The sequence below is a fragment of the Bos taurus genome, chromosome 11 (genome assembly GCF_002263795.3).
Source record: "Bos taurus isolate L1 Dominette 01449 registration number 42190680 breed Hereford chromosome 11, ARS-UCD2.0, whole genome shotgun sequence".
NCBI lineage: Eukaryota > Metazoa > Chordata > Mammalia > Artiodactyla > Bovidae > Bos > Bos taurus.
In genome coordinates, this window is record NC_037338.1 from 76,420,001 (window position 1) to 76,443,835 (window position 23,835).

Consider the following 23,835-nt stretch of genomic DNA (forward strand, 5'->3'; position numbering starts at 1 on the left):
TCAATGCAAATAATTTATGTGTGTGCACAAAATATTTTTAATAATCATGGAATCTCAAAGGGTTACAGAGATTATCTAGTTGAATCCTCTCCTTTGCTAAGGAGTAAACTGAGGCTTTGAAAAAGGAAGTGATTTGCAGAGGGTATAACCTATGGCAACCGACTCCAGTACTCTTGTCTGGAAAATCCCATGGACGGAGGAGCCTGGTAGGCTGCAGTCCATGGGGTTGCAAAGAGTCGGACACAACTGAGCGACTTCACTTTCACTTTCACTAACCTAACAATCCAGTTAAAGAATTCATGACCATCAATGAATTAGATATTTCTAATCCAAGGTCAGGTATTTTTACCATCATGATCAGTTGTTCACTAATATCTGACCCTTTGCGATCCCATGGACTGTAGCCCACCAGGCTCCTCTGTCCATGGGACTCTCCAGGCAAGAGTACTGGAGTGGGTTGCCATTTCCACTTCCAAAGGAGCTTCCTGACCCAGGGATCAAACCACCACCTCCTGTGTCTTCTACATTGCTGATGGATTCTTTACCACTGAGACACCTGGGAAGTCTGTTTAAACATAATAACTGTTTCCCTAGAACATCTTTTCTGGATTTCTTTGTTTCTTAAAATAACATATTTGTTATTCTAAATGTGAAACTAGTTTGTGTACTTCAGAAAACTTACAACCAAAAATTTTAAAAAAATATTGTAAGTCACTTCCCAGAAATAATCACAAAATTATTTCCTTCCACTGTGTTTGCCTTTTGGCACATGTGAGTGGTGTTTGTGTGTGTGTGTGTGTGTATATGCATAAATTTATAATTCCACCTGTTTATGTCATGCAAATTGAGAGAATTTCATTTTATGATATACATTAGCTAAATCTTTAAGCCTAAAATATATAGCATGAGAATATTTTCAGGCCCTTAAGTATTAACATATTTTATATAATGTCATTTTTAGTGGCTATGTATTTTTCCACTATATGCTATGCCAACATTTATTCAACTGTCATGACATTACCACTGAAGATGTAAACAGTCTCCTTTTTTGTTGTTGTTGTTGTTATATAAGCAATGTGGCCAGGAAAACCCTTTACATTGTACTTATAAATTATTACATATAGCTGTATCACTAGTCACCTGAAGTGGAAAGTTGCTAATCAGAAGACTATACATGCTTAGTCTTTAAAAAATGTATTGCATATGACCATTCAAGAGGTTTGTGCCAATATATACACCTCAGTACTATGGAAATATTTCTGTTTTTCTCCAACCCTTAACAATGCTGGCAGTTATCTTTTGGGACAGTTTGATAGAAATGGTGTATGATTGTCTTAATTTGCATTAATTTTACTATGGTTGGACTGGTACAAATTTATATGTTTATAGGTCTGTTGTGAAATGCTTATTTATATTTTGTAAACTTTTTAATCCTTTCAGATTGTTTATCTTACCTCTTAGCAATAGATCTTTATAATAATACAGCAATGTATTAGCATAAAAACTCCCTGGACTGAAGATATATTATAAAACTTTAACTTGGAAAGTGATATTTTTCCATTTCATTTAAGTTATCTGTCTTTTTTAATTTGAAGAAATTTCTAAAGTTTTAGTATGTTATTATTTTATCTTTTTTACTCCATCCTGAGTGTTGCTATTGTTGTTCAGTCACTCAGTCATGTCCGACTCTGTGCAACCCCATGGACTGCAGTATACCAAGCTTCCCTGTCCTTCACCAACTCCTGGAGTTGGCTCAAACTCATGTCCATTGAGTCCAGTGATCTTATCCTCTGTTGCCCCCTTCTCCTCCTGTCCTCAATCTTTCCCAGTATCAGGGTCTTTTCCAATGAGTCAGCTCTTCACATGAGGTAGCCAATGTATTAGAGCTTCAGCATCAGTCATTTCAATCCTGAGTAATACAGAAATACTTACCCTATAGTAGTGAATGCATTTTTATTGACTGATTCACTCATTTTTGCATGTACATGTTACTCCATTTAGAGATTTATAACACATGTAAATAATGTGTGAGATAGAAGTGCTATTTTATATCTCTTCTTAAACACTATTTATGTCAATAATAATCATCAAAAAATCTCCCTTTACCTACTTAAAAAGACCCTTTGCCAATTTACTTCAAATACTATAGTCCTACCATACATTTTAATATGTTCTGTAATAAACTTCAGTGTCCTACATAAACTTTTTATTTTAGAAGTGACTTTGGATATTTCATGCTTATTTGTGTGTATGCATCTGTGTGTATATCTTAGTATTTGTTATTTAAGCAACTAGTGTCCAGAAATATTATATAGTGATTCTAATTATTTTTTCAATTGATTATCTTATGTTGTATAGGTTACCAATTGCATCTGTAAACATTGAAATTTGAATTTCAGTTTTTTTTCTATTATCTTTGTTTCATTTGGAAAAGTCATAAAGTTACAGAATAGTAATGGTGCTAAAAAGCACCCTTATCTCATCTTGTACTTAAATATATATTAGGTGTCTATTGTGATATGCCCTGTTAGTATCAGATATATATTCTTTATCAAATTAATGGCATTTTTTACTAAGAGAATTTTTTAAAATTCAGAGATAAATTTTGTCTTCTATTAAATGGCTTTTAATCCTTTTTTCTCTATTTAATCTTCTTTAAGATATTATAGTTCTTATTTAACCCAATTAAGGTAATAAAATACATTAAGATTTTACAATTGTGTACTATCTTTTCTTACATGGAATAAATCTTACAGTTGTGGATTATAGTCCCCCCAGACTTTATTTGGACTTCCCAGGTGACTCAGTGTAAAGAATCCACCTGCAATGCAGGAGACCCAGATTCAGTCCCTAGGTTGGGAAGATCCCCTGGAGAAGGAAGTGGCAACCTGCTCCAGCATTCTTGCTTGGAAAATTCCATGGACAGAGGAGCCTGGTGGGCTACAGTCCATGGCGTCACAAAGAGTTGGACGTGACTTAGTGACTAAACAACAACAGCAATAAATTTTATTTGTAAAATTATATCTGTATCACATTTATGAGCATCTATATTAATTATATTGTTTCATTAACACTTACACGTACATTGTCAACCTTTGTTGGCTTCCGTAATTGATTGGGATATTTTTTTGAAGACCTAGGTAGTATTTTGATTATTATTCAGAATTATCAGTTTCTTGAGAACTTAGCAGACTATGTTTATCATACCGATCAAGTCAGTGTCTATTTGATTGGTAGTTCTTGTGCATATTTGTCTGTCAGTCAGGGTAGGCTAATGTACTAGAAATGCTTAACACAGCAAGCATTTAATCATTGTTTAAGTCATCATATAATGCAGCATATCAGGGATAGGGAGACTATGCTCCCTGGCATTCAAAGTCCCATGCTCCTTCCACAGTGTGGTTTTGCCCTTTTACCGATTCTCAGAGCCAACCTGTTAAGCTAGCTTGTGGGGAGACAGAGAACCATATACGAGAGGTTACTATGGGCCACATGTTGTAAGTGGTTCATACCCGCTCTGCTCAAATCCATCTGTGTGATCAGAAAGAAGAATATAGGTATCTATGAACACCGATATTCTCTGTCAAGTGAATTAATTTTAGTCACATATTTTTACTAGGAAATAAGGTGATGCTTTAAAATATTTAGAAGCATTAGAAGAGAGTTGTACGGATTTTTCTTTTTTTTTTTTTTTGGTTAAATCCTTTTCTTACCTTCCTCAGTCCCATCTCCCCTTACTTTCTGCCTGGTTTTCATCTTCTCCTCTGTTCTTTCTCCCTCTATGTTTCCTTGCTCCCTGCCTGCCCATCTGTCTCCTTTCTTTTTTCTTCCAACACTAAGTATATAACCTTTCTGTGACTTCAAAAAACAGCAAAGACTGTCTTATCACTGATGCCTACACAATGTCTAGCACTGTGCCCTTCTCAAGTTAGGTATTTACTAAATGACTGTATTGGACTTAAATTGAATCAACCATGTCCTGGGTTGCTCTGTCTGCCTCACAGTTGTTTGCTCTACCTGCAGTAATATACCCAACATCCTGTGCATGTGGCCACATCCACATTCCTACAACATCATCCTTCTCTGCTCTAGCCTCCTGTGCACAAATATTCAAAAGCTCCCATCACCTCTCAAATTAAATAGATGTGGCCATACTTCTCACCTGTGCAAGGGCACTCTATTCTGAGGTGATAAGCTCTATTTTTCACTATTCATGCATACTTGCTTTGTGTTTTAACCATACCTAGACCATTTTATCGGAGAAGGCAATGGCACCCCACTCCAGTACTCTTGCTTGGAAAATCTCATGGACAGAGGAGCCTGGTAGGCTGCAGTCCATGGGGTTGCGAAGAGTCGGACATGACTGAGCGACTTCACTTTCACTTTTCACTTTCATGCATTGGAGAAGGAAATGGCAACCCACTCCAGTGTTCTTGCCTGGAGAATCCCAGGGACGGGGGAGCCTGGTGGGCTGCTATCTATGGGGTCACACAGAGTGGGACACAACTGAAACAACTTAGCAGCAGCAGCAGCAGCAGACCATTTTATTACCTCACTTATACTTGTCTATTTATTTTTCTTTATTTTACAATATGCTTTCATTTTCCTCCAGCAAACTGCTCAGGTAGGCTCTTCCTCTGAAATGTCATTATTTTGATAATTGTGCCTCTTATGGGTTTACTCATTTTTTAAGGAGTTACTGTTTCCTCCCTGAAATCCACAACTCAGTGGCCTCCCTCTCCCCTTTCTCTCACAATGGCATGTGGCACAATAGAGGAGCTTTTAACCAGAGAGAAAATTTATACTAATATCTTCTGTGCCCCCTGATCATTCACAGAAGAAGTGTACATTTTGGCAGCTTTCTCCAATATTAATCTGCCTTTTTTATGTTTAGAATAAGCCTAAAGACCAAATCAAAGCATCTATTTGGGGAATCCTAGTCTCAGATGAAGCTGATGGAGAGGTAGTTATGCCAGATTCATGAACACAGCTGAGTTCTTAGAAGTGGTACTAAAAATAAAAGCATAGGCTTTCGTAATTCTTTTTGGGGACTTTTAACTCTTAATTCCAAATGAAAAAGGGGAGAAATGGCAAAACCAATACAATATTGTAAAGTAATTAGCCTCCAATTAAATAAACTTATAATAAAAAAACCAACTTTTTGATAAAAAGTATCTACTTAACCCAGAAAGAAATGTATTGTGAGAAAGTCAGTGTGACTGCAGACCTCCTTACTAAATTAACCGGTAATGTCCATTTCTCATAAAAAGGTTTATATTTTATTTATACTTGATAGTTCAGTAGATCTAACATAATTTCCAATTTAGATATGGAAAACTCAAAATGTGCAGAAATTACAGCTTACTGCCTGGGGTAAGAAGGGAAGAAATTCACCTTTTTACAATTCAATCAAATGCAGAATGGGAACAGTTAATAATTGTAGAATATGAATAATCAGATAAGACATTTTCTAGTGAAAACTCATAAATTTTATTTTTGGCATACATTAAAATTCAGTTAAGATTTAAAATCATAGCATATCTTGAGCCACTGTTGAATAGTTGCTGTGTCTATAGAAATCTATTTTAGAGATATACGACTACAAATTATAGAATGTCAGCAGGCAATTTGATTTTATGTGCTTTTCTACTAATATAAATAATGAAGCATGCTGAGAACATTCAAATACATTCAGCTGAGTATAATTAAAACACTGAGGTATAACATGTTTTTTTTTTTAAAAGAAACAAATTAAGTACTAAAACGAAGTAGGTAGAAATATCAGCAATTCAAGGTGATAACTGTGTTGTGATTACAGTATTGTGAATAGACTAAATCTAATATTTTGGTGTAAATGAAATCAGTGATAGCTGGGAAGTTAATGGAAGCAGTGCCTTTATATTTTCTGTGAATAATGGAGAGGCTTCATTTCAGGAGCATACAATTTTTTGCCTTCTCTGGAGTTAAGTCTCCATGGTACTCTGAATAAGCATTCTCGCCCAAATGGAACAAACTCTCTGATGAAATTGGCCACTGGGGCCTACAACAAATAATTAAAATGGGATTTGGGAATCAGTTGGTTTTTTTGTGTCCAACGCTCCCCATTGGGTTAGCTGAATGAGGACAAATCAGCTTCTTCAGACCCATGCAAAGAACACAATTCAACTTGCTGGTGGTCACCAGTAATTGCAGAGTGGTTGTGGCTGTCCACTGCAGGCTGAAGGCAAACTTTCTTTTTGGGTTTGTTGCTGAGGCCCACTGAAGGACCAACTATTTATTTGGGCTGCCAGACCCAATTTAGAGTAAGAGGTACTGATATTGCGATAACAAGGGGTATATGACTGTGTTCCATCCTGTCACATGGGTCCGTTACTTTTGTCCTTCCATGTAACAATGAATCCTGGGTTCCTGTGTCATATGTGTTGTGATCTCTAATCTCAGCCTTCACCCTGATTTCCTAATAGTCCGTTGGGATTTATAAGAACTGATAGGTAGGAAATGGCTAAGAAGGTGACCTGATTTTATGTCTAACATCGAATGTTTATGGTTTTGGGGGGGGAAAGTGTTGGAGCAAATGTGTCAGTCATTTCCATAGCAGAATCTACTGACTCTAAATTTGAGACTAAAATTCTAAAGTTGGAGCTAGAATCTTAATAATGTAAATACAGGCTTCTACATTGTTTATTTTTTGACGCTAGTATTTTTAAAAAAATATTTGTTTGCTTATTTGGCTGTGTCGGGTCTTAGTTGTAGCATGCAGGATCTTTGCTGTGCACAGACTTCTTTCTCTAGCTGTGGCACACAGGCTCCAGCGTGCATGAGCTCAGCAGTTGTGCCACACAGGCTTAGTTGCCCCACAGCAAGTGGGATCTTAGTTTCCTGACCAGGGATCAAACCCATGTCCTCCTGTGTTGCAAGGCAGGGTCTTAACTCCTGGACCACTGGGGAAATCTCAGGCCTCTACATTGTTTGACCTTGCTGGGCCCTCTTATTCCTGGATCCAGAGTCTTCCTTTTGGAGAAATCTTTATCTATCGATTGACTCGTATTGAAGTAACTTTCTGAGAAATGGTGATTGGGAAGCACATTTACTTAGTCCTTACATAGATCCCCTTTTGGAGATAAACAGTGCCTTCTCCTCTTTATTCTAAAAACACTGACTTTGTCTATGGACTGATGCTCAACTACCTCTTGGGTTTCATTTCCTTAAATATACCTCTCCTTCTTGGAACTTCCATTCCAACTTATTTATATACAAAGCAAAAGTGAAAGTAAAGTCGCTCAGTCATGTCTGACTCTTTGCAACCCCAAAGATTGAATCCAGGTCTCCCGCATTGTAGGCAGACGCTTTACCATCTGAGCCACCAGGGAAGTCCATGGTGGTGGTTTAGTCGCTAAGTTGTGTCCGACTCTTTGCGACCCCATGGACTGTAACCCACCAGGCTCCTCTGTCCATGGGATTTTCCAGGCAAGAATACTGGAGTGGGTTGCCATTTCCTTGTCCAGTGGTCTTCCCAACCCAGGAATTGAACCCAGGTCTCCTGTATTGCAGGCAGATTCTTTACCGAAGAGAGGGAAGTCCATTTACAAAGCAAAGAATGATATAAAACATGATGGCATTTATCAAAATGCCATATATAGAAGTGGACAACGTGGATTCTGCCAATTACAAACTGTGATCTATAAGATTTTTAATCTCTTTGAGCTTTAAGTTTCTTATCTGTGTATAGAAATAACTATAGATAATCTAGAAAGTTTTTGTGACAGCTACACAAAAAGCATGTCAAGCACGATGCCTGGCACAGATAGCCAATATGATAGTGGATAATATTGATATATTGATTTTTTATTGGGATTTGAGATTGAAAAAAAGGGCATCAAACTTCAATATTATAAAATTTTCACTATTCCCTTCTCTTATATAGCTTCTTTGGTTATACAAAATCTATGTAAAATTTTTAGAAAGTCCTTGAATATCTACTTTAATTTGAAATTTTTTTTAAAAGTTTTTAAAAATTTGAAGAAAACTGAATACCAAGAAGTCTTGAAATAATTATCTTTAACTTTGCTTACTCATTGCTTTCCAATCATATTGACAAAAGAACACTTTTGTGTATGTCCACCATACCTGTTAACAAACTACATGTGTGATGTTACATTTAATGTAACACTTATGGAATCACTGTAGTTCACATGTAATAGAAGTCTAATAGAAGTAATAGTGTTGGTCGCTTGGTTGTATCTGACCCTTTGTGATCCTACAGACTGTAGTCCACCAGGCTCCTCTGTCCATATGATTTACCCGGCAAGAGTACTAGAGTGGATTGCCATTCCCTTCTCCAGAGGATCTTCCCAAGCCAGAGATCGAAACCAGGTCTCCTGTGTTGCAGGCAGATTCTTTACCATTTGTGCTAAAGGGAAGGCCGATAGAAGCCTAACAGTGAATGGAATAATCTGTCTTTGAAAGAAAGAGGCTTTTCTCACCTTCATTCTAGATTACAGATGCAGGATATCTCCTATACTTCAACTGTCCACATTCTACCCATTCTTCTTCCCAGATTAAGTACCATCCATAAACCTCCCTTCAAGGAAAGGAATTTCCCTTCCTTTGACTTCCAGAATATACAGTTGGTACCCTGCCATTTAACATTTGATTATATTCTGTCTTGCTTTGTTTTATTATTGTCTGTGAATCATTATAATGGCAGCTCCATGAAGTAGAGGAGTGTGTTTGATATTGATTTTTATCCCATTCTAACAAAATCTGGCAGAGAATTGGGAAAAAGATGCCACCTTTTATCTTTTCCCTCTGTAAGCCCTGTACTTTCCTCTTACCATCCGAGGACTTATTGCCCAAAATGGTGCTCAAAGACTCTGCACATCAGCAGAAAAACAAAATAGTGAGTGAAATTACCCAGTTTCTGCAGAACTCATAAACATCAGAATGTAGGTCACAGTCATTGCCTGATGTGCTGTGTGTCATGTTCCAACAAAGCAGCTGCCACGAGTAGCCAACCCCCCGGAAAACAGCACGGCCCCCAAAAGAGCAGCCATTCGGAAACACATTTTCATTGACAATTTGGGGAAGTTGGGCATTCACTTAAGAAAAAGCCATAATTCTGTAAGAAATGAGCAATTTATGCACATTATAATCAAATTTATTTTTATATCCAGCTACTCCTACATGTGGCATAATTCAGTCTGGGAAATCATGCTAATTAGTTAGAAATCCATTACACTGTAAGTCTTGTAGCAGATGCAAATACTGTTTCAAGTGTTCTCACCTCCATAATGCATGTGCTTTTATTAGAATGCATTCCCAACATGGACAGTTTGTTGGTGAACCAGACTTGAAAGTGCATTTGAGGGGAAAACATTCACAAAAACCATTGATAGCAGTTCTTTTCATGCATTTTTAAAAAATGCATTGTGCTTCAAAATACAAGGGCAGTTCCACCCGCCAGAAGATTAGTCAGAACAGTGAACTTTCCTAGTCAAAATAATAATCATGATACTAATTCTGCTAGGTTCTAATGACCAATGAAATGTGCATTTTTGTTGAAGTCAACATCTGGGCATGCTCTTTGCAGTCACTGAAGGAAGCTAATGAGCCCCAGATTAGAAGCAGAAAGACTGAGCTCCAAAAGTAAGAACACTGATCTGGGTCACCCTGGCCAAGTCACTAATCTTGGAGATGCTGGACTTCATCCACTATAACTCAATATAATGCACTATCTTCCTCACAGAGCTGTTGTGAATTTAAATTAAGATAGATAATGTAGTTTTTGATTAAAAAACAAAACAAAATAACAGCAATACTCCAGTGTGGTTTACTTTTGGATTATTAAAAATATCGCAGTCTTTTCAAGAAGTAAAACTAATCATATTACCTTCATTAAGGACATAATAAACTGTGCATTAATTGTATTTTAAGATAAATGATAAATAGCAAGGTCTAATTGAGTAACTCTAATGATCAAACTTCTGTTTAGTTGGTAAGTCACATCCAAGTCTTTTGCAACTCCCATGGGCTGTAGCCTGTCAGGCGCCTCTGTTCATGGGATTTCCCAGGCAAGAATACTGGAGTGGGTTGCCATTTCCTTCTCCAGGGGATCTTCCCAATTCAGGGATCGAACTTGCATCTTTTGTGTTTCCTGCATTGGCAGGCGGATTCTTTACCACTGAACCACTGATCAAACTACGACCTGATAAAAGATTTTATGCTGGGTTAGGGCCTTGGGATCCACAGACTAATATACAAGAGGGGTGAATTTGGTGAAATTCATGTTATAGATCAATATTAAAAAAAAAAAATCAACAGACATTAACATGTTCACTCTTCTCTCCTCACTGCCCGACTACCACCACCACCAAGGTCCCGGGCAGTCAACCCCAGATTCCTATATGCCCAGCATCAGTGATTGGCACCCCTACCTCTTAGAAGCCCTAAGCCAGAAACTTCTCCCTGTCCATCTGCCTCTCTGTTTAGTCTATCAGTACCTACCCTTAATTCTGTATCCTAACCATCTTTAAAGCCCACCTCATTGCCTGTGCCCTACCTCTGCATTATATTTTCTCAGATCACAGTCTAATTTCCTCCAGAAATCCTTTATTACCTCCTCACCGGTCTCTATGTCTCCAGGGCTTTTTCATCCACCACCACTCCCTTCAAAGCCATCATTGGTCTTCTAAAGTGTAATTTTATTTTAAATGGCTACTTTTAAAATTTAAACTATTTAAATGGCCCCAAGGAGCCTCAAAATAAAGTACCCGTGTGATTGGTCCCTATTCCTTTCTCCAGCTTTCTCTTTTTGCCACAGGCTCTGTGTAAATGCCTTTCCTGGAGTTTCTGAAAGTCCCACACTCTCTCTCACTTTAAGGCTTTTGCATAACTTAATTCTGACTCTGGTGATTTCAATCCTCTCCTATCAAGTTGGCTTCTTTTTTTACCTTCAGTTTTCAGCTAAAAGATTCATTGTCCCGAGGAGCATGTCCTTGTCTCACCAGACTTCACTGACCTTTGCTTTCAGTGATCCTCGGTATGTTCCTTTGTATTCCCTTATCACACATCACACTTCCCTGTATACTAGTCTCAGTCTCCTAGGGAAGTAGGAGGACCCTGGGGAAGACTGTGTCTTTCTCACTATTCTTTTCTCAGAGTTTGTCACAAGTAGGTATTTATTTTCTTGAATAAAAAGTGTTTTCTTGACCAAGATGAATGAATAAAGAAAACAATCTCAATTAAATAACAGATTTAAATCATTTTCATAATGCTTCTTCAGCCTTCTCCGGAAGCTCAGTGATGTCAGTGGGAACTTTTGAAACATCACAGTAGCACAGGTTAATCTGTAACATTGTGAATTCTTTTGTACAACAAGAAAGACCTCAGAAATCAAGGCTCCAATGTTACATATGTTAACTGGGCTTCTGAGTCCCCATCTATGGAAACTAACATGAAAGAGTTAAAAAAAAAAAAAAAGAATCTCTCAGCACCCCTTCTTGCCCTGGATATAGTCACACCCATCTTTAAAACAAACAAACAAAAAATACTACCCCTTTAAGATATATTTTAAATTGGACATCCTGTGGGTAATCAGTCATTTCTAGAATTTTAGTAATAAAACAGTGACTGAGAGTTAAAATATTAGAAGTGTCCTTCTGAGGCAATTGAGGAGTGTTTAGTAAGTCATTATTCCTTTCCATCTTCATCATCTTTGACCTTTGAGAATACAGGCAATCTGCACACATCACAAAGAACTCCTAGTGCAAGAGTTAATTAAGCCTTGCAAAGCCCATTAGAGATAAGTATTTGCTGGCCTCTTGTCCTGGTTTCACAGTTGAATCCTATGAGCTTGTATACTCTTGCTGTCAGACACTCAGGGTGGGTCCTGGCTTGGTTGACAGAAACCAGACCAAACAAATGAAAATTCGGTTGCTACTCTATATCCACGGTTTCTCCGTTAGTTCAAGTCTGAGTGATAATTTTTTTTTCCTTTCAGTTAATTCAGTGAGAAAGAATTACAGGTGACTACAACTGGTGGCCCATGACATGCACAAATGTCAGTGGTGTATGTGAGTAGAGATCAGAGACAATTTCTTACTTAAGAAGCAGTTAGCATTAGAGATCACCAGTGACTGTGTGCATGAGAATCAGTCATGTAGTCATGTATTCTCTTTTTCATGACCACAGCAAAGGGTCATTCAAACCCTGAGAGTATTCCCTTATTTCTGAATAGATCTAGAAATCCCTCTTTTGGGAGGAGCAAGGATAAAAGCCCTTCCTTCCATGCAAATCATAGGCAGGGATTTGCTCAAGAGAACTCACCAACTCCACTCATTGCACGAATGATGCTTCTCCCCAAGAGTGGCTTTTGGCATGGTAAGAGGCTGGGAGCATGCCGTTACCTCTCTGGGCGTGATCAGAGAGAGGGGAAAAGCTCAGAAGGAGATCCTGGTAACTGACAACCCTGATAATGATCTCCTGGATTGTGTTCCTGCAGGTCTTGGAATATGAATCCTACCTATCAGCAGGCACTTTCTGTAAAAACAACCAGGCATGCACTGCCCCCAGTCATGAGCTCGGTGAAGAGAGGGACACACAAAAGAACACATGATGTGTATGCACGCTGCCCTGTGAGACCTGCAGATTCCCTGAATGCATGACACTCTAAAACATGAGACAGCACAGAAAGACAAAACAATGTGTTGCCTATTTCCCTATTCACTTATTTGTCATAGATTCACTGAGACTCTTCTGAATGGGAAGCACTTTACTGGGACATAATGTAGAAAGTGGACACAAATACAAATAAAACATGGTCATTTTAAGTGAGTGTCCAGTTCAGAAGTGAACTGAGGCACTAACTAGGAGACTACATACAAAAGGGCCAGAATTCTCATGGCCTGGGGAAAGCTGTGGATTCAAGAAGAAATTCAGGAATAAGAGAGAGGTTTAAGATATGTGGAGAATGTAAGCTCATAAATCTTGTTTCCCTCCTGGGTCAAGCAGTAATTTGGGTTGGGGGAATGAGATTGTGAAATGAGATTGAGAAGAGAAGTCACTGGTGTCCAGAAAAAAAACCAATAGTATCTCATTTTTGCCTCCAGTGACTCATGGGAGTTGTATAATTCTGCTTTTGAAACCTTCTTTTGATAATTGCTGAATGGTCAGTGTTTCCCTGATGCTGGGAAAGATTGATGGCAGGAGGAGAAGGGGACAACAGAGGATGAGATGATTGGATGGCATCACTGACTCAATGGACATGAGTTTGAACAAGCTCTGGGAGTTGGTGATGGACAGGGAAGCCTAGAGTGCTGCAGTCCATGGGGTCAAAAAGAGTTGGACACAACTGAGCGAGCAAACAGAACTGAGTCAGTATTTGGTGTTTTGTTTAACTCATGTATTCATTCCTTCAATTATAGACTCCTTTTCTATTATATTTTCAATGTGGAACATGCTTTGCCACTTTAGGTTGAAAGGGTGGGCACATTATTTTAACTCTCAGAGCCTTAGTTAATTACTCTAAAAAAATACTTGTATACCTTTTTTTAGAGTTTGTAAAGTGTTACATGAATGATTTCACCATTTAAAGCAATCATGAAGTTTTATATCATAAAGTTGAACATAAAGCTTTCTGCTAGAACTTGTTGCATGATGTTTCTGGTGCATAATTTGGGGTCTGAAAATTATTAGTATATTTTGAATCTTACCATCAAAGTCATGCCATCTACCTGAGACAACAAGATGATTAGTTAAAAACACAGGGATGGAGATTATCAAGCTTTTTTATTAAAAATGACGATAATAGACGATCAGTGTAATGTGACCACAGAGGGATAGGCCACTGCCAAGAAAATCATCGATGGAAAGGCAGGGGAATCTCTATGGTTCTATGCTCTTTCATACAGGCAGCTTCTAAAGTCTCAGAATGGGGCTTATTTTCATCAATTTGTGTGTGTGTGTGTGGTGTGTGTGAATGTACGTGTGCTTGATTTGGATTTTAGGTAATTTCAAGTTCAGTTCAGTTGCTCAGTCGTGTCCGACTCTTTGCGACCCCATGAATTGCAGCACGCCAGGCCTCCCTGTCCATCACCAATTCCCGGAGTTCACTAAAACTCACATCCGTCAAGTCGGTGATGCCATCCAGCCATCTCATCCTCCGTCATCCTCTTCTCCTCCTGCCCCCAGTCCCTCCCAGCATCAGAGTTTTTTCCAATGAGTCAACTCTTTGCATGAGGTGGCCAAAGTACTGGAGTTTCAGCTTTAGCAGCATTCCTTCCAAAGAACACCCAGGACTGGTCTCCTTTAGAATGGACTGGTTGGATCTCCTTGCAGTCCAAGGGACTCTCAAGACTCTTCTCCAACACCACAGTTCAAAAGCATCAATTCTTTGGCACTTAGCTTTCTTCACAGTCTAACTCTCACATCCATACATGACTACTGGAAAAACCATAGCTTTGACTAGATAGACCTTTGTTGGCAAAGTAATGTCTCTGCTTTTGAATATGCTATCTAGGTTGGTCATAACTTTCCTTCCAAGGAGTAAGCGTCTTTGAATTTCATGGCTGCAGTCACCATCTGCAGTGATTTTGGAGCCCCCCAAAATAAAGTCTGACACTGTTTCCACTGTTTCCCCATCTATTTCCCATGAAGTGATGGGACCAGATGCCATGATCTTCATTTTCTGAATGTTGAGCTTTAAGCCAACTTTTTCACTCCCCTCTTTCACTTTCATCAAGAGGCTTTTTAGTTCCTCTTCACTTTCTGCAATAAGGGTGGTATCATCTGCATATCTGAGGTTACTGATATTTCTCATGGCAATCTTGATTCCAGCCTGTGTTTCTTCCAGTCCAGTGTTTCTCATGATATACTGTGCATAGAGGTTAAATAAGCAGGGTGACAATATACAGCTTTGACGTACTCCTTTTCCTATTTGGAACCAATCTGTTGCCCCATGGCCAGTTCTAACTGTTGCTTCCTGACCTGCATATAGGTTTCTCAAGAGGCCAGTCAGGTGGTCTGGTATTCCCATCAAGTTAGTTCAGATGAAATTGATAAGCATTTCTGTGTATACCACCTCTTGGCCTAGCTCAGACATCCTGAGCCATTGAAAATATGTATCAGGCTTTTCTGAACAAATATACACCTATACAGAGATGTCATGTGAACAAAGAAACAAATATTAGTGCCAACAGATTCTAGCCAAAAGTGTTCTCAGATCTGTGAACAGTACCTGTGGCTGCTTAAAAGTCAATGCATACGTAGAATGTTTTAACTCCTCTCTATCTCTTTTTCCTTTGTCCTCCTCCTCCATGTCTCTCTTTTTCTTCTCTCCCTCCATTTCTCCTTCTTTAACAAAAGTGTGTTTTTCTTAATACACTTTTGTTAAAGAGGGCAGCAGAAGATGAGATGGTTAGATAGCATCACCAACACCATGGGCATGAACTTGAGCAAACTCCTGGAGATACTGGAGGAAAGGGAAGCCTGGTGCCCTGCAGTCCATGAGGTCGCAACAAGTCGGACATGACTTGATGGCTAAACAGCAACAATATTTTTCTTAAAGTTTATTCAGTTCCAAAGCTTGAAACATTTGTATCATATTTACATTCCATACTGTTTAAGCACACCTTAAACAAAGCTCAATATATAAACCTATTAACTCATGAAAATAAGTTCATTAATAGGGATCATTTGCATATCAGCAACATCCTTATTTTTGCGAAGGAGAGTCTATCAGATTGCCTTTTAATAGGAAGTTTCCCCCACATGTATAAAATGTGAATTCGTTTTCAGTAATTTCTATGTATCTTTTTAGGAAGACATCTGTTGTGTGAAATAAGACACACCTGCCTATCTAATTTCAAATGTCAATGTAGCAAACACTTATGAATTGCTGATGAAAAAAGGAAATATGTTCTCAGCCATGGTAGTCCATCTCTCATCCTTGTTACCAGAGAGATTTTTAATAAAGTGCTTTACATTCAGTATCACTTCACAAGTCACTTTCTTATTGTTTTAGCAGGCAGGACATTTTCCTAGATTTTAGTTCAGGAGTGAATGATTCAATGTGACTTGTACTTACCACCATTGTACATTATCATAAAACTATTATTCAAATGCCCTGAACAAAGGTTTCTAATCTTCAACCAAAGGCATACACTTCACTGCCAGTTTTGACATCTTAAGAAATTAATCAAGATTTTGTAGGCATCTAAAGATGCATAGGTAGAATGGTTCTTTAAAGTTTCTTTTCTTTTTTTTTTAGTCAGTGAAGTAAATTGCTGACTCCTTACTTTTAACTTCCAAGAAAATTTGCAAGCTGTATTGTAAGTGCATGCCTCAAAGTCTAAAGACTTATCTTGGAATATGAAAATGGGGTAGCAAAAGAAAAAAGTAATTACTTCATGCAGATAACTGCACAGGATAATCCTAGGTGGTTGATCTGGAGTTATGCTAAGATAGAAGAATTGGGCTCTGTTAGGGAAATTATAAAATGAATTTAAGAAGGAATAAGAAGAAAGGCTATTTTGGAATATAAAAATAATAAGTTTGATCTGAACATAAAAGTTTTCTGTTAGAACTTGAATCCTTGAGGCAGGGATCTAGTCAATTAAAATTTGCCTAGGATAGAGTGAAAAAAGTAGAAATAGTGAAAGTATTAGTCACTAAGCCATGTCTGACTGTTTGTAACCCCTTGAACTATAGCCCGCCAGACTCCTCTGTCCATGGAATTCTCCAGGCAAGAATACTGGAGTGGGTTGCCAAGGATCGAACCTAGGTCTCCTGAATTGCAGGTGGACTCTACCTTCTGAGCCACCAGCAAAGCCCCAGATAGAGTGATCCCGGTTAAAGAATCAGATTTCTCTTTTGGAACAAGCAGCATGACATCTATGAAACCCCATGAAAATTATTTCATTTTCTTTGATCTCTTTACAAGTGATATTCTTGAGTACCTAGGACCTTCTTGCCTCTCCTCTTCACATGCCCAACTCTGACTCTCCTTTCAGAGCCTGTGGACATGGACAGGAATGTTTCCAGCTCCTTCCACATCCAACCATGATTAGATTAAAGTCCACATAATGAGCCCCAGAATACCCCCATATTTCTCTTTCTCAGCACTTTGTTCACTTGAAATCATCTTAGAACTTATTTGTAATTAATGCCACTGATTTTTAAATATCTGTTTTTACTGCTGACCAGGGCTGCGCTTGTCATACATATTAACATATACTCAGAACCTAGCCTAGTGCTGGGTACCTCACAGAGGCATATAAAATTTTGCTCTTTGCCCAACTAGAAGAAATTCAAAATTAATTACGTATTAAACACACACACACTCATTTGAAGAGAGTCTATTTCAAGGTCAATGATTCCTTGGCTTCTGATCACTCTTATGTGGAAGTGTTGGCAGTAGCAGCCATTTAGCCATCATCATACAGAAAGCATAGTCTAAAGATAAGGCCATCACTGACTCAATGGACGTGAGTTTGAGTGAACTCCGGGAGTTGGTGATGGACAGGGAGGCCTGGCGTGCTGCAATTCATGGGGTCGCAAAGAGTTAGACACACCTGAGCAATTGAACTGAGCTGAAAGATAAGGCCATAGCTATGAACTTCAGACTTTGGGATTAAAAAGTAAAATTAGGCCGGGATTTCCCTGGTGGTCCGGTGGCTACGACTCCGTACTCCCAACACAGGGAGTTCACGTTTGATTTCTGATCAGGGAACTGGATACCACATGCCTCAGTTAAGAACACGCATGGCTCGACTAAAGATCCTGTGTGCTGGAACTAAGACCAGTGAAGACAAATAAATAGTTTGTTGTTTTCTTTTTTTAAGTAAAATCAGGAGGACTCACATCAAAACTTCATGCTACCTGCCACTAAACTGATAAATTTAGGAGATTTTCCCAGGCCTACTTGTGTGCTGCAGGAACCCATTCCATTTGAGTATCTCTCTCTCAAGAGAGCCATATGCAGTAAACACAGTGCCCAGAGAGAACATTTGAGTTTTTGCTCTGGTGTGAAATAGCCCTTTCTTGGCCTTTGGCTTATCTTTTGCTATGCATGAGTCTGCATTTTAAACTTATACCAAGAGCAAAGTTTATACCAAAGTTATTCCCTATATAGCAGCATAATCTAGGGATCTCATTCTCCTAATGGCATTACCTAACTTTACTCTTCAAAAAAAGAATCAGCACCCTCCCTATATGATAGAATTTCCTTTGTTGTTAGAATGTTTCTTCCTTGGCTATATATTAGTAAATCTTTAGTAAACCTAGAGAACCATGGTTCCTTTTAGATCCATTCCTTCTTTGAAAAGTGATTCTTTTCCTTCAGAGTAAATTTGATTTCCTTACTCATCAATTTTCACTGTCCCTTCCTTAGGCTCCTCTGAGCTAAGTTGCCAATCTCAGGCTTGCTAAATGCATGCATGTTTGTAGCTAAGTTGCTTCTGTTGTGTCGGACTCTCTTTGACTCCATAGACTGTAGCCCACACCAGACTCCTCTGTCCAAGGGATTCTCCAGGCAAGAATATTGGAGTGGATTGCCATGCCCTCCTCCAGGAGATTTTCCCAACCCAGGGACTGAACCTGTGTCTCTTATGTCTCCTGCATTGGCAAGCAGATTCTTTTACATCTAGCATCACCTGGGAAGCCTGATGCTGTTTTAGAAAGTACAAGTAAATGCATGGGTTCATTTTATAGATGATTCCAGAAGAAAGTGATTGTTTCCTCTAATTTCAAGTGTCATTTAACTTTTGCAGGTTTGCACAGAGATCTCTTTAAGATTCTCTCTTATTCTGAAGATGATGAAATTATTAGCCCAAAATCCAGTGGTCTATTTTTAAAACATTGTGCAGGGGTATTATCTAGAAAACTGCATTTGGCTAAATCTTGTCATCTGGGTTTTCTTCCATTCATAATCAATCTGATCTATCAAGCCATAATGTTTAATACTTGCTCCTATTCTCCAGTCAAAGGAAATAAGTGTTGCAACTCAAAGATAATTGAAATTTGTTGACTAATTGTCATTCCTTTAGGGATAAATTTAGGTTTGAGGTAATTTTGGAAGCAGTTCAAGAATAACAAAAGTTTCCCTAATTTCTCTGTGTAAGGATTTGTTTTTTTGCTATTTTATGAGCCATGTTCGAGATACATAGAAATCATGCAGTTGGTGGCTTTTCACCTGTATAATTTCAGAGCTGGGAAAAGTTTGAAAAATCATTTCCCTCGTTTTATTCCCTTAGATATGCTGAATACAGGAGATATAATCAATTATGATTTGAAAGAGTTATACAAAAGACAATGTGACCACCTCTCCTGGACTCTGGACCTTCTGTCCTTCTGTAAACTTATGTGATAAATTTTAGTTCAAGTTTTCTATCACTGATCCTAATAGGAATAAAACAGATTGCCAAATTTTCTAATATTCAGTGTAGTACTGAAGCCCCTGACAAATGTTTAGGACAAGGACAATAAATACAAATATTGAAACTGAATAAAAAAAAAAAAAGAAACCTTCATAGAAGGATTGATTCAATTAAAGAAAATAAAAGAAAATCTGAATGAATAATGCAATGTATGTGTTTATGGGTGGGAAATTTAATCTTTTAAAGGTGTTGCTATCTTGAATTTACTCTATAAAAGTTACATGCAACTTTAATCAAAACTCTGCTAAGATTTGGGAAAGACATTACAAGAAGATTCTAAGAAGTACCTAGGGGGGAGTGTAAACTGTCATAGTTTTTTGGATTTATAGAGGCGTAGTAAAAAGAGAATTGATACTTTTGAAGTGTGGTGTTATTCATTGGAAGGACTGATGCTGAAGCTAATTGATACTTTTGAAGTGTGGTGTTATTCACTGGAAGGACTGATGCTGAAGCTGAAGCTCCAATACTTTGGCCACCTGATGTGAAGAACTGACTCTTTGGAAAAGACCTTGTTGTTGGGCAAGATTGAAGGTAGGAGGAGAAGGGGATGACAGAGGATAAGATGGTTTGATGGCATCACTGAGCTTGTGATGGCATCACAAGCTCTTGGCATCACATGTCCATGAGTTTGAGCAAGCTCTGGAAGTTGGTGGTGGACAGGGGAGCCTGGCGTGCTGCAGTCCATGGGGTCGCAAAGAGTCAGACACGACTGAGCAACTGAACTGAACTGAAAAAGAGAATATTACTGAAAAAGGCTAAAGTAGATCAGTTAAACATATTAGAAGCCCAGAGAGAGACTGATATATATGTGGGAATAAGTGGTACAGAACAGAATCACAAAGAAGTGAGGAAATAATGAATTATTTAGAAGATGGTGTTGAAAAATGTCTTAGTATATATTGTAGTTAAAATTTGCAATTTAGTAAAATATATTGGAACTTTAAAAACTCCCGTTTTCTTGTCTATTCACATAACACTCTATCTTTCAGCATTTCCCAAAATACCTCTGATACTTCTGGTTGTCAAACGTGCCAGGGTTTTCCCCCACCAAGCAATTTTTAGACACCAGCGGGGTGTCCTATACCTTAGCTCAGTTCTAACATTACCTTCCTGGCCATTCTGCTGCTCTCACATGTCAATCATAAGTCCAGGTTGTCACCTGTTCTTCTGACCATTGGCTGTAAATTGAAGGTTCCCACAAACTCCTCTTCTAACTGTTTGCTAGAATGTCTCACAGAACTCAGGAAAAGAGATTGCTTACTAGATTACTGGTTTATTATAAAAGGAGGTAACTCAGGAGCAGTCAGATGGAAGAGATACAGAGGACAAGATGTGGGGGAAGGAGCAGAGAGCGTCTGTGCCCTCTTCAGGCTCAGCACCCTTCCAGACCTACATGTGTTCCTCAACCCAGATGCTCCCCAACACTTTCCTTTTAAATTTTTGTGGTAGCTTCACTACATATGCAAGATTGACTGAATCTTTGGTCATTAGTGATTAACTCATTCACCAGCACTCCCTTTCCAACCAAAAAATAGGGGAGTATGGCTGTAAGTTGCAACAATTTAATCACCTGGCTACTAGATCCCATCCTTAGGGACATTCTACAAGTTGTCCCATTAACATAAACTCAAGTACGATTAAAAGCAGCTTGTCATGAATAGCAAAATGAATCCTTATCATTCTTATCGCTTAGGAAATTCTAAGAGTTTTAGGAGCTCTGGCTAGCATAAAAACCATGTATATTAGTATATCTGCGTGTATTTGTGTACATGTATGTATATATTTTTTACAAATCAAATCATCACATAATCCTGTATACAAATACATATACAAATAAAATGGGAGTAAATGTGAAAGATAAAAATTATAAAGCTAATAAAACAAAAGTGTGGCATATTTCTTGGTGTTTGGATGGGAAATAAATCTTTTAAAATGCTTTTAAAAAAGTCATATATACATCACAAAACAAATCAATAAATACTATCAGAGAAAAGTTAACAAAGAATGATAACTGAGTGATGATACCAAGTATAAAACTGGAAATTTATTTATTACATAGTAAAGGAAAAAACAACAGTAAATAAGCAAGAAAAATGCAACTTCTCCAGTGGAAAAGTTGAGTAAAGAATATGAAAAGGCAATATGTTTGGAAGCTTGACTATTGATAAGTAAAATACGCAATATACATGCCCCAGAATAAATGTATCAGTCCCAAGGAACATATTTCTGCAAACCAACATAGATAGCTCCCAAGAATATAGAAGTTAATTTTTAAAAGGGCAGAAAAAAAGGATAATTGTAGGCTAATACTATTTATGTATAATGAAAGTCACTCTATCTAGTTTTGAAATAATACAAATACACACAGAATTATAGGGAGTAGTGTCTCCAGCATAAAATTAATATTTTATAATTCCCCAAGATTAGTTTTAAAGATAAAAACTACCAGATTCACATTTTTCAAGGAAATATCTATATCTACATAAACATATGGAAGGCAGACATGAAGGATGTAACCAGTATATGAGAGGGAGATTTTAGGGTTTGCAGAATGCAATGGGTTTGGTGATAGAACACAAAAAGCTAAAACATAATTAAAACACAATAAAAGCAGCGGTCTTACTTGGACTGCTAATTATGGTATGCTGCTGCTAAGTTGCTTCAGTCATGTCTGACTCTGTGCAACCCCATAGACGGCAGCCCACCAGGCTCCGCTGTCCCTGGGATTCTCCAGGCAAGAACACTGGAGTGGGTTGCCATTTCCTTCTCCAATGCATGAAAGTGAAAAGGGAAAGTGAAGTCGCTCAGGCGTGTCTGACTCTTAGCAACCCAATGGACTACAGCCTACCAGGCTCCTCAGTCCATGGGATTTGCCAGGCAAGAGTACTGGAGTGGGGTGCCATTGCCTTCTCCGTATAGTATGCTATTGACTAATAAGTGTAAATAGCTCAATTCTGTGTCTCTGAGGCCCCCAAAGAAATAAAGAACTGTGAATATATTTGTGTGTGTGTGTGTGTGTGTGTGTGTGCATGCATTTATTTTGCTTCAGGTCATTTTCATGTCTATGTAAATTTTTCTGAGCTTTGTCTGTTTTCTCTTCTCTTTTCACCTGTGAAGCTTGGAATCAGACCCTTCACTTGGTGTCTTGAAAAGCATGTTGGAACTTACCTCCTGCCCACCAAGTTGTCATTCTGATTAAAATCTTGCCTGCCTTTCTAAGGTTGGCCTTGAAATGTTATCTCATCACTCCAGTTGGAAGCAACATTTTTGGCCTGGATCTTTTTCATTCCTGATTTCATCTTCTTGGCCTTTCTCATTTATCTACAGCACCAACACAGACACCTTTACCTTTCTTATCATCTCCTTTTCCTCTATGCTATGTAAGCTCTGACCTTGCTTTTCTGTATTTCAAGATTATATTGCCCACAAGACCTAAGGGCCTCTCACTGTTTCAAAGGATATCTCATTTACTCCTAATAGAAATGTGAATTTCTTGCTGTGTCCTGCTCCCCTTCCTTGTGCCCTCCACACACATGCAGAGATGTGTCTTCTAAATAATCAGAGACCTCTCCTCCTGTAAGGCCAGATCAGCATGAGTAAGGTGAAGGCAGTCATTTTCTGTGTTAGGACAGTAAACTTCAGAAAGGGAATGAAGCTTGGGCTGGCTGAGGAAGAAGACATGTTTCTTTGGCAAGAGGGCCTCACACAGAAAAGGGAGAGCATTCTAGTGCAATTTCCAGAAATGGAATTAGTGAGTTAAAGGAAAGGCTTTTTAAAAATAGATATTGACAGATGTGTTTTCAATAGGATTATTAAGTAATTTGCATTCACATTTCTGTTGCTATAAATGTGCCTCTTTCACCTTCTACCAACTGGCACTGCTGTGTATGTATTAAATCTAAATGATCGCTAATTTGTTGGAATTAATAAATATATATTGTCATTTTATTTATTTATTTGGTTCCCCATGAGGGTAAACATTTTTCTTTCAATGGGTTTGTTAAAATGTTCTGTTTCCATTTTGGCAAATTATCCTTTCATATCCATTGCTCGTATAATTAGTGGAGTCTTTATATATTTATTATTTCCTTTTCAGAACTTAGCTCCTTATTACATCAGTAATGTGTTTGGAGGTATAGTCTAAGAGAAGGATCTATTTTTAAATACATTTTTTATTACCCAGCTCTATTTATTGTTCTTTTTATAGTGATTGTGGATGAGTCATTGCATAATAACTTATTTTATATGTCTTTAGATTGACTTATTGCCTGCATATAACAGTATTCCTTGGTTTGACAAGAAGAACACTCCTTTTTGATGGTGTCCATTTAAAGCTAATAATGAAAAATATAATCCTATCTGAAAATATTTTTAAATTGGTCATTAACTTTCAAAACTGTGTGTT